Genomic DNA, 16,455 nt, shown 5'->3' with positions numbered 1-16,455 from the left:
ACTGACCCCAGTGAGGAATGCCAGGACAAGGGCAGAGGAACGTTACAATGAGGCACATGGGTGAACAAGGAGGATCATTGAGCGAGCCTTTGGCCTCCTGAAGGCCAGATTCCGGTGCCTCCATCTGGCAGGTGGATCCCTGTAGTACTTGCCCAAGAAGGTGTGCCAGATCATCGTTGCATGTTGCATAACCTGACCTTGAGACGCCAGGTGGCTTTTCTGCAGGAGGATGAGTCTGGGGATGGTCGTGTGGCAGCGGTGGAGCCTGTGAACAGTGACGAAGAGAAGGCAGAGGAAGAAGATGTGGATAACAGAAGTACACTCATTCAACAGTTCTTTCAGTGACACACAGGTAAGACACTGTAACTTCACCTTCTATTGCAGTTGTGTATTGGACATTGAACATGGCAGCCTGATTTCCCTATGTCTATGGCCACTTACTGTACCCTTTGGCATCTCTATTTTCAGATTTCTGTGCCCCACTCTGGCTCCTGGTGTGTTTACTGCTGCCCACTACAGGTCATACCTATGTAAATATTACAGTACATTTGAATTGCAATGTTTACAGTTTGTGAAACTAATACATTTGTCAAACAATTGCCAGACTCCATATTTGATTTTGTTCAAAGGGTGTTTATTTAGGTGCTAATAAGTGGAGTGGGTATTGCAATGGGCTGGGTTACTGATGGAGGAAAGTCCAGGGTAGAGTCCAGTCTATTTGTGTCACAGGTGAATTGTCCAAGGGGGCATAGGAAGGGGAGCAATGGCAGTTCAAGGTGGACAGGATGACAGTGACAGAGTGGGACACCAGGGTGACAATCAGGAGAGTCTTATTTCCTGGCGGGGGTCTTGGCAATGTTCTCTGACTTCTGCGTGGTGGTTCTCCTTCTGCAGGGGGTGGGGTACTGGTGGCCTGTTGTTCATGTGGCGGTGTGCCACTGCCTCCCTCATGGTGTTGGCCTTGTCTGCCAGCACCCCTGCAATGGTGACCAAGGTGGCGTGGATGTCCCTCAGGTCCTCCTGGACCCCCAGGAACTGTCCCTCCTGCAGCCACTGGGCCTCCTGCAACTTGGCCAGTATCTGGCCCATGGTCTCCTGGGAATGGTGGTATGCTCCCAGGATGTTGGTGAGTGCCTCGTGGAGTGTCGGTTCCCTGGGCCTGTCCTCCCCCTGTCGCACAGCAGTCCTCTCAGCTTCCCTGTTGTCCTGTGGCTCTGTCCCCAGAACTGTGTGCCCACTGCCACTGACCCCCAGGTCCCTGATCGTCCTGTGTTTGGGGGGTTGCCTGGGTTCCCTGTAGTGGTGGACACACTGCTGATTGACGTGTCCTGGGGTCAGAAGGATGGGCCCGGTGAGTGGGTGCTGTGGTGGTGTTTCCTGATGGGGGAGGCTCTGTGGTGGGTTGGGACTGTGCCTGGGTAACCGACTGTCCAGAGGTCCCTGATGGGCCAGGTTGGTCATCGTGATCCAGGCATGCAGAGCTGCTGTCATCACTGTGGGCCTCTTCTGGGGGGGGCTGGATGTGGCTGGCACTTCCTCTCCTTTGACGTTGAGTGGGGCTCCTGTGGGGATGTAAATGCAGTGTTATTGTTTCTGCATGTGCCAACTTGTGCATGGGTATGTTTTTTAGCTTTGGCTTGTGTGAGTTGTGATTGGTTTGGCTAAGTGATTGTCACTAGTGTGCATGCTGTGGTGATGGGTGTCCATGCAGGTCTGTGAGTGGTGTCCATGCATTGTTGTTGCATGCAGGGCTTGGTATTGGGATGGGTGGGTTGTGATTGTGGGGTATATGTGAGGTGGTGGGGTGATGGGGGTGTGGGTAGGGGTTGTTGCTTGTGATGGCATGCAGGTAGGGTGGGGGATAAAGTAGTAAAGATTTGACTTACAAGAGTTCAGTCCTCCTGCTACTCCTGCCATGCCCTCAGGATGGATGATCGCCAAGACTTGCTCCTCCCATGTTGTTAGTTGTGGGGGAGGAGATGGGGGTCCACCGCCAGTCCTCTGTACAGTTATCTGGGGTCTTGCAACCACGGAACGCACCTTCCCCCATAGGTCGTTCCACCTCTTCCTGATGTCATCCCTTGTTCTTGGGTGCTGTCCCACGGCGTTGACCCTGTCCACAACTCTCTGCCATTGCTCCATCTTCCTTGCAATAGGTGTGTGCTGCACCTGTGATCCGAATAGCTGTGGCTCTACCCGGATGATTTCCTCCACCATGACCCTTAGCTCCTCCTCCGAAAACCTGGGGTGTCTTTGTGGTGCCAGGGGTGTAGTGTGAGTGGTATGTGCGAGGGTGGATGGAGTGTTGTGTTGTGGTATGTGCTGTGAGGTGCGTGGACTGTTTATGGGTGATGGTGTTTTGTAGCTCTGATTCAGAGGGTGCTCCTGGCTTGTCTCTGTCTCACTTGCCATAATCTTTGGGTCGTAAGGGGTTGTGGGTAGTGTGTGTGTTTTATATTGGTGTGGGTGTGTGGGTGTGGTGTGTGTATGTGTGTCAGGTGTGTGTAGTTTGAATTGTCCAATGTGATGCTGTTTTGTATGTGTGTGTGTATTTTGAGCGCTGCGGTGTGTACTGCCAATGGTTTACCGCGGTTCAATGACCGCTGCGGTGATTCGTGGGTCATGATGCTGGGGGCGTATTTCTGTTGGCGTTACGGTGTGGGTTTTGGTACTGTCAGTTTATCACTGACCTTTGGTCTGTCTGACTTGTGTGTGTGTCTTTATAGTGGCCGATTTCTATGTGTGAGTCATAATATGGGTAGCGGTATACCGCCGCCGTTCGGATATGTTGGCGGCAGTCAGCCTGGCGGTAACCGGCACTTACCGCCAATGTTCTAATGAGGTCCTGAGTGTGTGTGCTGAATGCATGTGTACATGTAATGGTAATGCATGGAGGTACAAGTTCTGGCCAGAAAGTGTGCTGTAAATGTACACTGAGTAAGTGTGCCTACAGTGGTACATTATATGGAGGACCCTGGATTCTATTTTAGAAAGTCCAGGGGTGCCTGGTGAATAAATGAGGAGGAGAGAAGTTCCCCCAGGCAGATGTGTGAATTCTGCAGTTGGACGGGACACACACTGGATAGAAAATGAAGAGCCTGCATTTACACTTCAAAAGACTGCTCTTTGATTCAGTGATATATCTCAAGGAAGGGGCCTGGACACATCTCAATAAAGGAAATGGAGGCTGACAAGGGAATCATAAAGAGTAAGGCTGGGGGGCTCGGATTAACCTTTTGGTGCACATATCATTGTGGCTAACATTCAGGTGGGATCTCTGGTCACTTTCATGAATTGTGTGGTGGGAAAATTAGTATCGGAGTCTTGCCTGCTGTAACAGACATATTTCATGAAGAAAGAGAAAAGTGTCCACTTCAAAAGAATCAGAACCCCAATATATAACTTCAAAGAATTAGACCCTAAATCATATTTGGTGTCTGGGAAAGGACTATAAGAGGTGGAGCTTGAGTCACCACAAATGTGTCACCTGACATGCATCTAGACAGGTTGTCTGAGAAGAAGTTCGGCAAAACGTCTGCCTGTGGCCAGAACTAGAGGCAAAGGTCTGCTAGTTTCCCTGTTGGGTGAGGGGGCATCACCCAGTACACCAAGATCATCTGCCCTGGAGCCTGAAGCACTAGTGCCTGCCTGCTTGCCTAGACTAGTGTACCATGTGAAGAAGAGCATAGCTGTGGAGGGAGTAAGGTTACCTGAGCTAAGTGTGAGGCTGAGCACCGATCGGGTTGTTGCCCATGTGCTGTGTTGGTTCTGTGACCCAAGTATGCAAGGAGAGGCCTGGGGGAGACTGAGCCGAGGAATAAATGCCAAGCAGGCAAGGGCTAACCCATATCGCTGCGCTGTGATGAACCCAAATCCCAGAGGGGGGACACCTGTAAAGTTAACACCTCCTAATCACTGAGACCTGTGACCATCTGGATGTGGGAGTTTGCACCAAGAAAGTCAGTCCCTGTGTTTTCACAGTATTGTGGCAATCCCATATGCCAGGAACGGCTGCCAGTAACAATGTGCCAAAAGATTCAGGTCATTACTCAAAGAAGAGACAGACACTACGTTCCGCAGGTTGGACCCACACTGCAAGAGGAAATGTACCAAACTGACCAGAGGGCTGCCAAAGACACTGTGGACAATGTTGCTCCCTTAATGGGCTCCAGTAGGGAGCGAAGAAAGGATTTCACCTGCCCCTCCACCACCAGCTACAGCCAGCTGAACATGCCTTCGCAAGCCAGAAGCTGCTTCAACAACTAAGAAGGATTCTGGCAGGACCACTCAGGAGACAGAGCCTGAGATGTCGGTTGCTGTTACATGGGCTGCGAGTAGCCCTACTTCTCCACACTGAGCAGGATTTGTGGGTGCTCGCTCCGAGGGCACCCACTACTCCATAGAGTTCCTCTGTGCTACAAGAGTGTGTAAAATGTGAACCAGGCCAGTTGGGCCCCGGGAGACTCGCTGCTACTGGCGCTACGCCACCATAGACACAGTTGACTAAAATCCTGAAGAGTCAAATGTGAATTCCCGAGTATGGCCCAATAGCATGCATTTCCTGGATGCAACCACCTGTGAATGGGGAATAACTCTGAACACGTTACACAAAGGAGTCAGGGATTTGCCTGACAACTACTAGAGCCCCAATGTGAAGGGAGATTGTGTTGTTGCTTCTGAATGGTGTATACCTTTGCATGGATGGAGTTAGAAATAAAATACTTCTTTTGCTATAATATAAAGGCAAAGTATTTGGCTGGACATTAATTTATTGTTCATACAGTTTGACCTTTGAATTATGAGTCGTGTACACTGACCTTTATCTACACTCCCCCCAGGAGCATTGACTACTCGACCACTGCTACCACTGAGAGTCAAGTGCAGAAGGCGTACCTGGACCAGTTGCTCGGGAACCATAGTAGTTCGGGCTTCGGAAATCACCAGTAAAAGGCATCAATCATCACGGTTGAGCCCAGTAGCCCCTGCGTGCCTCAAGACCATGTGAAAGGTGTTCTGACACACTCATTATAAGCAAAGCTCAAATTCCAGACATTTTGGAGGAATTCAGAACATTCCTTAGTGGGACGATACAAAGTGATAAAACAAACAGAGGCCACCCTTACTACAAATCAGCTTACTAGGAATCTCTCTGTATACAACTGTTATGCGACTTTCTTGATTTTTCAAATGTATTTCTTGCCCGAATATCTGTTTCACTGTGATGTGCAGCTCTCCCACGCCAAGTAAGTCTGCTAAGAGCTTTATTAAATTTTACAAGTAAAAAGTTTGAAAAAATCTTCCTTGTTGGAGAAGCCCGGGAAGAAAAAAGATAAGAAAGAAAGCGAAAGAAAAAGGAAAAGTGAAAGAAAGAAGGCAAGTGAAAGAAAAGGAAAGTAAAAGAAAGAAACAAAATAGGGAAAAAGATAGAAAACAAACGAAAGACAAGCACTGGTAAAGCCAATAGGTCTCTCTTATACAAGAGCTATTGCTTTGACAATGTGTATTTGCCATATTGTATACCAGTATGGCTGCTGTTCAGCATGGCTAAAACATAATGGTCTGGAGTGTCCTAGAGTGGAGTGGGGGAGTAGAGTGTCATAGACTGCATTTGTTGGAGTAGAGATTGTAGTTTGAAGTGGGGGGGAAAGTGTTGTAGAGTTGAGTAAAGGGAAGTAGTGTTCTGTGGTTTAGTAGCAGATAGTATTGTAAAGTGCAGTGCTGTAGAGTGGAATGGTGTAAAATGGAGTGGTGTGAGGTTGAATATGGTGGAGTGGATAAGAGTGGATTGAATTAGTGGGTGGACTGTATTGGAGTAGATTGGGGTGGTTTGAATTGGGGTAGAGTGGGTTGGATTAGGTGGAGTGGGGTAGATCGGAGTGGCTGGATTTGATGGGGTGAATTGGATTGGAGTGGAGTGGACTGAAATGGGGGAGATTAATTTGATTGGGTGGATTGGAGTGGGATGGATTTCATTGGTTTGGGGTGGGTGGATTGGATTGGATTGTAGTGGATTGGATTTGAGTGGGGTGAATTGGAGTGGGGTGGATTGGACTGGACTGGACTGGAGTGGGGTGGATTGGAATGCACTGGAGGGGGTGGACTGGACTGGAGGGAGGTGGGCTGGATTGAAGTAGGGTAGATTGGATTGGAGTGATAGGGCTGGATTAGGGTGGATTGGAGTGGGTTGGATTTGATTGCAGTGTGTTGGATTAAATGGGGTGGATTGGACTGGATGAGTGGGGTGGACTGGACAGGCATGGAATTGGTGTGAGTTGGATTGGAGTGGAGTGACTTGGTTGTAGTCAGGTGAATTGGAGTGGGGTGGATTGGATTGGAGTGGTGAGGAGATTGGATTGAAGTGGCCTTAATGGATTGGATTAACTGGGGTGGACTGAACTGGATTGGATAGAGATATAGTAGGGTAGACTGGAGTAGAGTGGGGTGGATTGGCGTTTGGTGGACTGGAGTGTGGTAGACTGGATGGGGTGGATTAGATTAGAGTGGGGTGGAATGAAATGGGTTGGGGTATGGTGAATTAGATTTGAGTGGGGTGGACAAGAGTGGGGTGGATTGGAATGGGTGGGGTGGACTGGATTGGAGTGGGATGGGTTGGATTGGGGTGGGGAGGAGTAGAGTGGGGCAAGTTGAAGTGGGGTGGATTGCATGGAGGTGGGGTGGATTGAGGTGGAATGAAATGGATTAAGAGGGGAGGATTGGAGTGGGGTGGACTAGAGTGGGCTGAATTGGATTGGCCTGAGTGGGATGGATAGGAGTGGAGTAGATTGAATTGGGCTGGATTGAGGTAGATTGGATTGGTGTGGGTTGGATGGATTGGAGTGGGGTCAGGTGGGGTGGACTGTGGTGAATTGGAGTGGGTGAAGTAGGATGGAGTGGGTGGAATGGATTGGGGTTGATTGGATTTGTGTGGGATGGATGGATTGGAATGGGGTGGACTGTGGTGAATTGGAGTGGGGTGCATTGGGATGGAGTGGGTGAATTGGTGTGGACTGGATTGGATTGGGGTGGCTGGAGTGGACAGATTGGGGTGGAGGGACTGTTTTGGATTGGAGCAGGACGAATTGGAATTAGGGCAGACTGGAGTGTGGCACATTGGAGTGGAGCAGATTGGAGTGTGGCAGATTAGAGTGGATAGATTAGTGTGTGGCGGATTGAAGCGGGCAGACTGTTTTAGATTGGAGTGAAGCAGATTAAAATGGGGATGATTATTTTGGATTGGAGTGGGGCAGATTGTTTTGGATTGGAGTGGGACAGATTGTTTTGAATTGGAATGAGCAGTTTGTTTTGGATTGGAGTGGGGCATATTGTTTTGGATTTGAGTGTGGCAGATTGTAGTGCAGCAGATTGTTTTGGATTGGAATGGGGTGGATTGTGATGGATTAAAGTGGGATAGATTGGGATCGAGTGGGGTGGATTGGATTGCAGTGTTGTGGGCTTGGTGAGGTAGACTGGATTGGACTGGGGTAGACTGCACTGAGCTGGATTGGTGTGGGGTGGATTGGACTGGAGCAGCTTGTGTTGTGGTGGATTGGATTGGGGTGAATTGGGATGGAGTGGGTGGAATAAAGAGGTGGATTGGATTAGATCGGGGTGGACTGCAGTGGGCATTTTGAAGTGTGGCAACCTGGAGTAGGGTGGATTGGAATTGGCGGATTGGAGTGCGGAAGATTGTTTTGGATTGGGCTGGGGCAGAATGGAATTGAAGATTTAAGTGTGGCAGATTTATGTTGAGCAGTTTAGCGTGGGGCAGACTGGAGTGGGATGGAGTGAAGTGGGGCTGGTTGTTTTGGACTGGACTGGTCAGATTGGAGTTGAGTGGATTAAAGTGGGGAAGATTGGTGTGGTGAAGATTGTTGTGGATTGGAGTGAGGCAGATGGGAGTGGGTGGATTAGAGTGGGACAGATTGTTTTGGACTGGAGTGAGGCAGATTAGAGTGGGACAGATTGGTTGGGATTGGGGTGGGGCAGATTTTCTTGGATTGGAGTAGGCAGATTGGAGTGGATCAGATTGTTTTGGATTGGAGTGGGCCACGCTGGACTGGAGCAGGCTGGAGTGAGTCAGAGTGGAGTGAGGCAGATTGTTTTGGAGTGGAGTGAGGCAGATTGTTTTGGAGTGGAATGGGGCAGAATGGATTGGGGCAGATTGTTTTGGATTGGAGTGGGGCAGATTGTTTTGGATTGGAGTGGGGTAGACTAGTATGGGGAAGGTTGAAGTGGGCCAGACTGTTTTGGATTGGAATGAAGCAGATTAAAATGGGGTAGATTGTTTTGGATTGGAGTGGGACAGATTGTTTTGAATTGGAATGGGCAGGCTGGTTTGGATTGGAGTGGGGCATATTGTTTTAGATTTGAGTGTGGCAGACTGGAGTGGGGAAGATTGGACAGGCAGGTTGTTTTGGGTTGGGGTGGGGTAGATTGGGGTAGAGTGGGGTGGATTGGATTGCAATGAGGTGGACTGGTTGACGTAGATTGGATTGGAGTTGGGTAGACCGCACTGGGTTGGATTGGGGTGGGGTGGATTGGATTGGTGTGGGGTGGATTGGACTGGAGCGGTTTGGGTTGTGGTGGACTGGAGTGGGGTGAATTGGGATAGAGTGGGTGGAATGGGGAGGTGGATTGGATCGGGGCAGATCGCAGTGGGCATATTGGAGTGGGCAGTCTGGAGTAAGGCAAATTGGAGTGGGCAGATTGGGGTGTGGTTTATTGTTTTGGATTGAACTGGGGCGGAGTGGAGTGGGCAGATTTGAGTGGAGCAGATTTATGTGGAAAAGACTGTAGTGGGGTAGATTGGAGTGGGATGGATTGAAGTGGGGCTGGTTGTTTTGGACTGGAGTGGGACAGATTCGGGTTGGGTGGATTAGAATGGGGAAGATTGGGGTGGGGCAGATTGTTGTGGATTGGAGTAAGGCAGATGGGATTGGGGCGGACTGGAGTGGAACAGATTGTTTTGAATTGGAGTGCAGCAGATTGGAGCGGGCAGATTGGTTGGGATTAGGGTAGGGCAGATTGGAGTGGAGCAGATTGTTTTGTATTGGAGTGAGAAGACTGGAGTGGATCAGATTGTTTTGGATTGGAGCGGGCCACACTGGAGTGGGGCAGGCTGGAGTGAGGCATAGTGGAGTGAGGCAGATTGTTTTGGATTGGAGTGGGGCAGATTGGATGGGGCAGGTTATTTTGGATTGGAGTGGGGCAGACTGACATGGGGAAGGTTGAGGTGAGGCAGATTATTTTAGTTTGGAGTGGGGCAGATTGTTTTGGATTGGAGTGGGGCAAAGTGACGTGGGGAAGGTTGAATTGAGGCAGATTGTTTTGGATTGGAGTGGGCAGATTGGAGTGGGGTAGATTGTTTTTAATTGAAGTGGGGACTATTGGAATAGGGCAGATTCTAGAGGGGAAGATTGATTGGGTTGGGTTGTGAGGATTGGAGTGTTGTGGATTGGAATGGATTGGATTGGAGTGAGTATTTTGGATTGGATTGGTATATGGTGGATTAGATTGAGTGGGGTTGATTGGCAAATGGTGAGGTGGGTAGATTGATGCAGAATGGAGTGGGGTGGATTGGAATGGGCTAAATTGGGGTACACTGCGCAATTATGTGTTAAGGTATAATTTCATAAATTACACATAAACAATGTTGCTTTGCAATATTTAGAACAAGATAATCATCATCTTGTGAGAACAGCTCCCACAAGCAAAAACAAAGGAAAACATGAGAGCAAAGTGAGAAAAACACAATTGGCAAAATAAAAGAAAGTTAACTACAGAAAATAAATATTTGCAATTTTGTGTGTCCTGCTGGGTACATCTTGCCAGTCAAACGTCCTCTGTTTGCATGGCACTAAAAGTTAATAAAAACAACAAAATACTAACTCAATCACGTAGGGGCAGCGGGCGATCACTGATTAAATTCAATTAATCTGTGCTTGGTCCCTGCTCCATTGTAAGGAACAGATGTGAAGTTTGCAGGGCGCTTGTCAATTAGGCTGCAAAAAAAGGGGCACTGATTCCAACAAACGGTAAACAAGGTTCGGGCTCCAATCCCTTTTTTGTAAACAAAAGAGTCTTGCAAGTGAGACGTATGCGCTAGCGCATGCACTCGCAGGCTCGACCCAGGGAAAGGAAAGGAAACAAAATGAAAGGGAAAGGAAAGAGAAGGAGAAGGGAAGAGAAAGAGAAAGAGAAAGAAGGAAAGTGCACTATAGAAGGAAAGAAAAAAGAAAAGGAAAACACAGGAAAGAAAAAGAAAAGCAAACAAGGAAAGAAAGAAGGATAGTAAAACAAAGAAAGAAGGAAAGCAAAAAGAAGAATGAAGAAAAGCAACAGAAAGAAAGAAGAGAGGAAAGAAAAAGAAAGAAGGAATAAATGAAAACAAAAGAAAGAAAGCAAGAAAGAAGGAAAGTAACCAAAAGAAAGGAAATGAACAAGGAAAGCAAAAGAAAGGAAAGAAGGAAAAGGAAAGGAAAGAGAAGAGAAGAAAATAGAATGAAAGAGAGAAAATGAAAGAAAGAGAAGGAAAGTGAAAGAAAGAGAAGAGAAAGAAAGAGGAAGAAAAGAGAAATAATTTAATAAGAGGGCAAGAAAAAGAGACAAATAACGGAAAAAAGTAAAGAAAAAAGAGAGGAGGCAAAAGTGCAAGAATGAAAGAAGGAAAGAAAAAAAAGAAACAAGGAAATAGGAAGATAGAAGGAAATAAATTAGCAAAGAAAGAAGAAAGAAGAAAAAAGTAAAAGGGAGTAACCTAATACAGAACAGTTTCAAATGGACACAGTCTGGTGTGCTGTGAAGTAGCAGCAGTCAGGAAAGCAAAACATTCCAACAGGAATTTACAACAGCATTGGCAAGAGATGGGATCTGATAAAGATAGAGTGTGAATCAGAAGAGTCCTGCTGAACACAAAAGCAACAATAAAGTAATTATAAATTAAAAACAAAAACACCGGCACTCATGCGAACTAGCTTGTGTGTGAATATGCTCATTGTGAAAGGGCAAAATGCAGTCGCTCAAAGTGAAGTTAGCCAGTGGCTGAAGTAGGCTGCCCCACGCTGTATGCTGTAGTTGGTGGAAACAAAATGTGATTGACAAAAAAAACAGACCAATGGATGAAGAGAGGTGGCTGAAAGCCCCTATATGTAAGTATATTACACCTTTTTTAGTAAAATCAAAAGTTCTTGCCTAATGTCAGACCTAAAAAGTAAGTGTTGTTCTTTTTTTTAAGCTCAGCCATTTTTCTACATTTTTCAGAGGTTCTCTCATTGCTCCTACATACAACTTGGGAGCCCAGGGGCAGATGTGTGCTGTGTTGCTCTGGTCACTGAATTAAAGTAACTTAATTAAAAAAGTCTTAAAAGACGGACATGATGCTGAAGTAAAGTTGTGCTGTATGTGGGAGCCCTTGACAGACTGCGGATTTGAGTTCTTGATGCCCCTCTATAGTGTGAGGGAGGACATTAACTGGACAATTAACAGAGCACCTTATTGAAACACATTTTAAACAAGCTTTGGCAGATCCAATAGGTCTCACCTATACAAGAGCTACTGGCTTTGCCAATGTGTTTTATCCACATTGTACACCAGCGTCTCTGCTGTTCAGCATGGCTAAAAGTTAGTGGTGCAGAGGAGTGTGGCGTGGAGTGTTGTTGCAGAGTGGGGCGGTGCAGAAGAGTGCTGTAGAGTGGAGTGGGGTAGAGTGGAGTGGCGTAGAGTACCATGGAGTGGTGTAGAGTGGGGTAAATGATTGTGGTGTGGCACAGAGTGAAGAGGAGTGTCATGTAGTTAAGTGGAGATTTGCGGAGTGTCTTGATTGTGAAGTAGAGTGGAGTGTTGTGAAGTAGAGTGGAGTGATGTGGAGTGGAGTGGAGTACAGTAGAGTGGAGTGGAGTGATGTAGAGTGTATTAAGTGGTATGGAGTGGTGTAGAGTGTAGTGACGTGGTATTGAGTGGTGTAGAGTGGCATAGAGTGGACGGAGGTACAGTGGAGGAGCGTAGAGTGGAGTATAGTGTCGTAGAGTGGAGTGGCATAGAGTGTAGGGGCGTATTGTGGAGTGGAGTAAAGTGTTGTAGAATGGAAATGCGTAGAGGGTCGGAGGGGCATAGAGTGGAGGGATGTAGAGCATCATAGAGTGTAGTGTTGTTGAGTGGAGTGTTTGTAGTGTGAAGGGTCGTAGAGGTGAGGGAGATAAAATCATAGGGCTTTAAATGGAGGGGCGTAGAGAGGAATACATTTGTAGGGTAAAGTGGTGTTGTGAGAGTAAAGTGTCAGAGTGGAGTACAATGGAGTGACGTAGGCCAGAATAGAGAGCTATGAGTGATGTGGAGTACTGTAGAGTGGCATAGAGTGGAGTGTCATATGGTGGAGTTTCATAGAGTGGCGTGGCATAGGTTGGAGTTCAGTGGCCAAGAGCTAAGTGGCATAGAGTGCCAGAGTAGAGTGGCGTGGCGTAGAGGGGACAAGAGTGTGGGGGGGTAGAGTGCCATAGAGTGGAGTGACGTTGAGAGGAGTGGCATAGAAATGAGTAAAGTGTGGTGAGAGTAGAGTGCCATAGAGTAGATTGAAGTAGAGTAGAAGGGCATAGAGTGGCAAAGCATAGAGTGCAGTAAAGTGTTGTAGAGTGGGATGGCGTAGAATGGAGTGGTTTAGACTTGAATAAAGTATCATAGAGTGGAATGGAGAAGCGTGGAGTATCGTAGAGTGCCATAAAGTGACCTGGAGTGTAGTAGAGTGGAGTGGCAAGAGTGGCATAAAGTGGCGTGTCATAGAGAGGAGTAGAGTGGCCTAAAGTGAAGTGACAGAGTGTCGTAAAGTTGAGTGAAGTGGTGTAGAGTGGCATGGAGAGGAGTGCTGTAGAGTGGAGTGGCATAGAGTGGCATACAGAGGTATAGAGTGTTGTAAAGTGGAGCATCCTAGAGTGGCATAAAGTGGAGTGTCCTAGAGAGGAGTAGAGTGGCCTAAAGTGAAGTGACATAGAGGGGGTCATTCCAACCCCGGAGGGCGGCGGAAGCCGCCCGCCGGGCGGGAACCGCCAGAAGACCGTACCGCGGTCAAATGACCGCGCGGTCATTTTGACTTTCCCGCTGGGCCGGCGGGCGACCGCCAGAAGGCCGCCCGCCGGCCCAGCGGGAAAGCCCCTTCAACAATGAAGCCGGCTCCGAATGGAGCCGGCGGAGTTGAAGGGGTGCGACGGGTGCAGTGGCACCCGTTGCGATTTTCAGTGTCTGCAAAGCAGACACTGAAAATCTTCATGGGGCCCTGTTAGGGGGCACCTGCACTGACCATGCCAGTGGCATGTGCAGTGCAGGGGCCCCCAGGGGCCCCAGGACACCCGTTCCCGCCATCCTGTTCCTGGCGGTACGAACCGCCAGGAACAGGATGGCGGGAAGGGGGTCGGAATCCCCATGGCGGCGCTGCTTGCAGCGCCGCCATGGAGGATTCCTATGGCCAGGGGAAAACCGGCGGGAAACCACCGGTTTCCCTTTTCTGACCGCGGCTTTGCCGCCGCGGTCAGAATTGGCCAGGAAGCACTGCCAGCCTGTTGGCGGTGCTTCCGTGGTCGTTGGCCCTGGCGGTCGATGACCGCCAGGGTCAGAATGACCCCCAGAGTGTCGTAAAGTTGAGTGAAGTGGTGTAGAGTGGCATGGAGAGGAGTGCTGTAGAGTGGAGTGGCATAGAGTGGCATACAGAGGTATAGAGTGTTGTAAAGTGGAGCATCCTAGAGTGGCATAAAGTGGAGTGTCCTAGAGAGGAGTAGAGTGGCCTAAAGTGAAGTGACATAGAGGGGGTCATTCCAACCCCGGAGGGCGGCGGAAGCTGCCCGCCGGGCGGGAACCGCCAGAAGACCGTACCGCGGTCAAATGACCGCGCAGTCATTTTGACTTTCCCGCTGGGCCGGCGGGCGACCGCCAGAAGGCCGCCCGCCGGCCCAGCGGGAAAGCCCCTTCAACAATGAAGCCGGCTCCGAATGGAGCCGGCGGAGTTGAAGGGGTGCGACGGGTGCAGTGGCACCCGTTGCGATTTTCAGTGTCTGCAAAGCAGACACTGAAAATCTTCATGGGGCCCTGTTAGGGGGCACCTGCACTGACCATGCCAGTGGCATGTGCAGTGCAGGGGCCCCCAGGGGCCCCAGGACACCCGTTCCCGCCATCCTGTTCCTGGCGGTACGAACCGCCAGGAACAGGATGGCGGGAAGGGGGTCGGAATCCCCATGGCGGCGCTGCTTGCAGCGCCGCCATGGAGGATTCCTATGGCCAGGGGAAAACCGGCGGGAAACCACCGGTTTCCCTTTTCTGACCGCGGCTTTGCCGCCGCGGTCAGAATTGGCCAGGAAGCACTGCCAGCCTGTTGGCGGTGCTTCCGTGGTCGTCCGCCAGGGTCAGAATGACCCCCAGAGTGTTGTAAAGTTGATTGAAGTGGTGTAGAGTGGCATGGAGAAGAGTGGCGTAGAGTGGAGTGGCGTAGACTGGAGTAGTGCCGTAGAGTGGAGTACAGTGGAGTACAATGGATTAAACCCAGATCTGTAACAGGGGTGAGTGTTTGAAAAGTTTCATCCCTCCATCCATCATCCTTGTGTGTTGCTAAAGTAGACTGGAGTGGTGCCATAGAGTGGAGCACAGTTTAGTGGGATAGAGTAGAGTGTCATAGAGTGGAGTACAGGGGAGTGTCATAGAGTGGAGTGGAGTATAGTGAAATAGAGAAGACTGGCTTAGGGTGGTGTAGATGGAAGTGCATAGAGTAGAATACAGTGTCATATCATGAAGTGTTGTAGAGTCTCGTAGAATGTCATAGATTGACGTATAGTAGATAAGAACAGGTAGAATGGAGTGGAGAAGTGTGGCACTAAGGGCATTGGAGTTGGGTGGCATGCACTGAGTGGAGTAGAGTACAGTGGCGTGGACTGACTTAGAGTAGAGTACCACTGAGTACAGTGGAGAAGAGTGTGGTGGAGTGGAATGATGTAGAATATCGTAGATTGGATTTGAGTAAAGTGGCAAAGCATGGAGTAGAGTGTTGTAGAGTAGAGTGTTGTAGAGTGGAGTTTGCATGGTGCGGTACTGCACTGCCATTATTGACAAAACATTTTCACTTGAAATGACCATCACATTTACACAGGCATATTGTTTCACTGATAAAGCTATACCACACACAAATAATAATGTGTGGAAGTAGCATCACGTAGTGTTTTGATTTGTTTTGATTGTATTAAAATATTTGTTTCATGCACACTTTAGTATTATAGAAAAGTATGCTTCATTTATGCTTTACTAATTCTGATATGTTCTGAAAATATTGTATAGTTCATTTACAGAGATTTTAATGTTGTGTGCTAGAAAGAAGGTGATGGCAAGCAAGTAAAATAAATTTGTCGCTAGCCAAACCCAGAAGCTGTGACAGAGGCAGAGAGAGCAAATGAAAAAGAAGAGAAAACCCTACAAAGAATCAGAGAGGAAAAAAACACGCCCACTATCACACACCCAGACAGTCAGATAAAGCTCCTCACTGAAAAGTAAATACCAAACTCCCTCAGAAGACAAAGACTTTGAATGCCCAGCAAATGTGATATGGTAAGAACAACATGTTTATAGAAAGCAAGCACTGTGGAAGAATACAGTAAACAGGGTATGTTCCAGGTGATGAACAGACTGTACAGCCTAAAACGAATGAAGTCAACAAATAGAAAACAAGCAATGTGTTATAAACAACAAATAAGTTGTTCAGCTTTCTGAATGTCAGGAAGATATATTTAGCAAACAGGCTAGGCTCCACAAGATGGACTACACAGCATAAAACAAGTAAAGCCAGTACCAATAAAACAAGCAAATGTGAGTTACAAGCTAATTGTAACCAACGGGCGGAATACACTCTAGGTCAGCTTTCCAATGTCCCAAAGATGTACTAGCAAACCAGACACTTTGATCCAGAAAACGATTATTTCCCTTCGCAGACATCAAGTTGAAACACATCTTTCCAGGAATTCTTTATTTTAAGTGTTAACAAATGTGAATGTGACTGAAATGCTTTTTTATGGTGTGTGTTAAACTCATCAACTTGCCTGCCGAAAATAGCGCCCAGTGGTCAAAAACTCGTAAAAGGCTCCAGCGAGATTTGAACTCGCGACCCCTGGTTTACAAGACCAGTGCTCTAACCCCTGAGCTATGGAGCCAGCTGTTGATATGAAGGCCACAGTATTACATCACAAGGGAGCTCACCCGTGAGTGGAATCAGTGTCCTTGTTTTCCTCCTGGCGGAGAGTCAGCAAGGACACAGGCAGAGAGGTTTGCGTCAGCGGGGAGGAGGCAGAGAACAGGACCTGCAGGATATGAGCCCTGCTGTGTCCAGAGGCCGCTCCTTCCCACACTGAGTCACCCACAAGAGCCCCACGCCCTGGTGTGTGCAGTGCACACTGGAAGCAGCGCCCCAGCTCCTTAACATGCACACACGTGTCT

General features: G+C 48.4%; 1 non-coding gene across 1 annotated transcript; it reads right to left on the bottom strand.

Moving 5' to 3' along the window:
- Positions 1–16,099: 16,099 nt before the first annotated feature.
- TRNAT-UGU (transfer RNA threonine (anticodon UGU)) lies at positions 16,100–16,172 on the bottom strand. Its single transcript has one exon. It is a non-coding gene; the product is annotated as a tRNA-Thr (tRNA).
- Between the last annotated feature and the right edge of the window lie 283 nt (positions 16,173–16,455).

This window comes from Pleurodeles waltl, unplaced genomic scaffold, assembly GCF_031143425.1.
Source record: "Pleurodeles waltl isolate 20211129_DDA unplaced genomic scaffold, aPleWal1.hap1.20221129 scaffold_39, whole genome shotgun sequence".
NCBI lineage: Eukaryota > Metazoa > Chordata > Amphibia > Caudata > Salamandridae > Pleurodeles > Pleurodeles waltl.
This window is presented reverse-complemented; position numbering and strand designations above follow the sequence as displayed.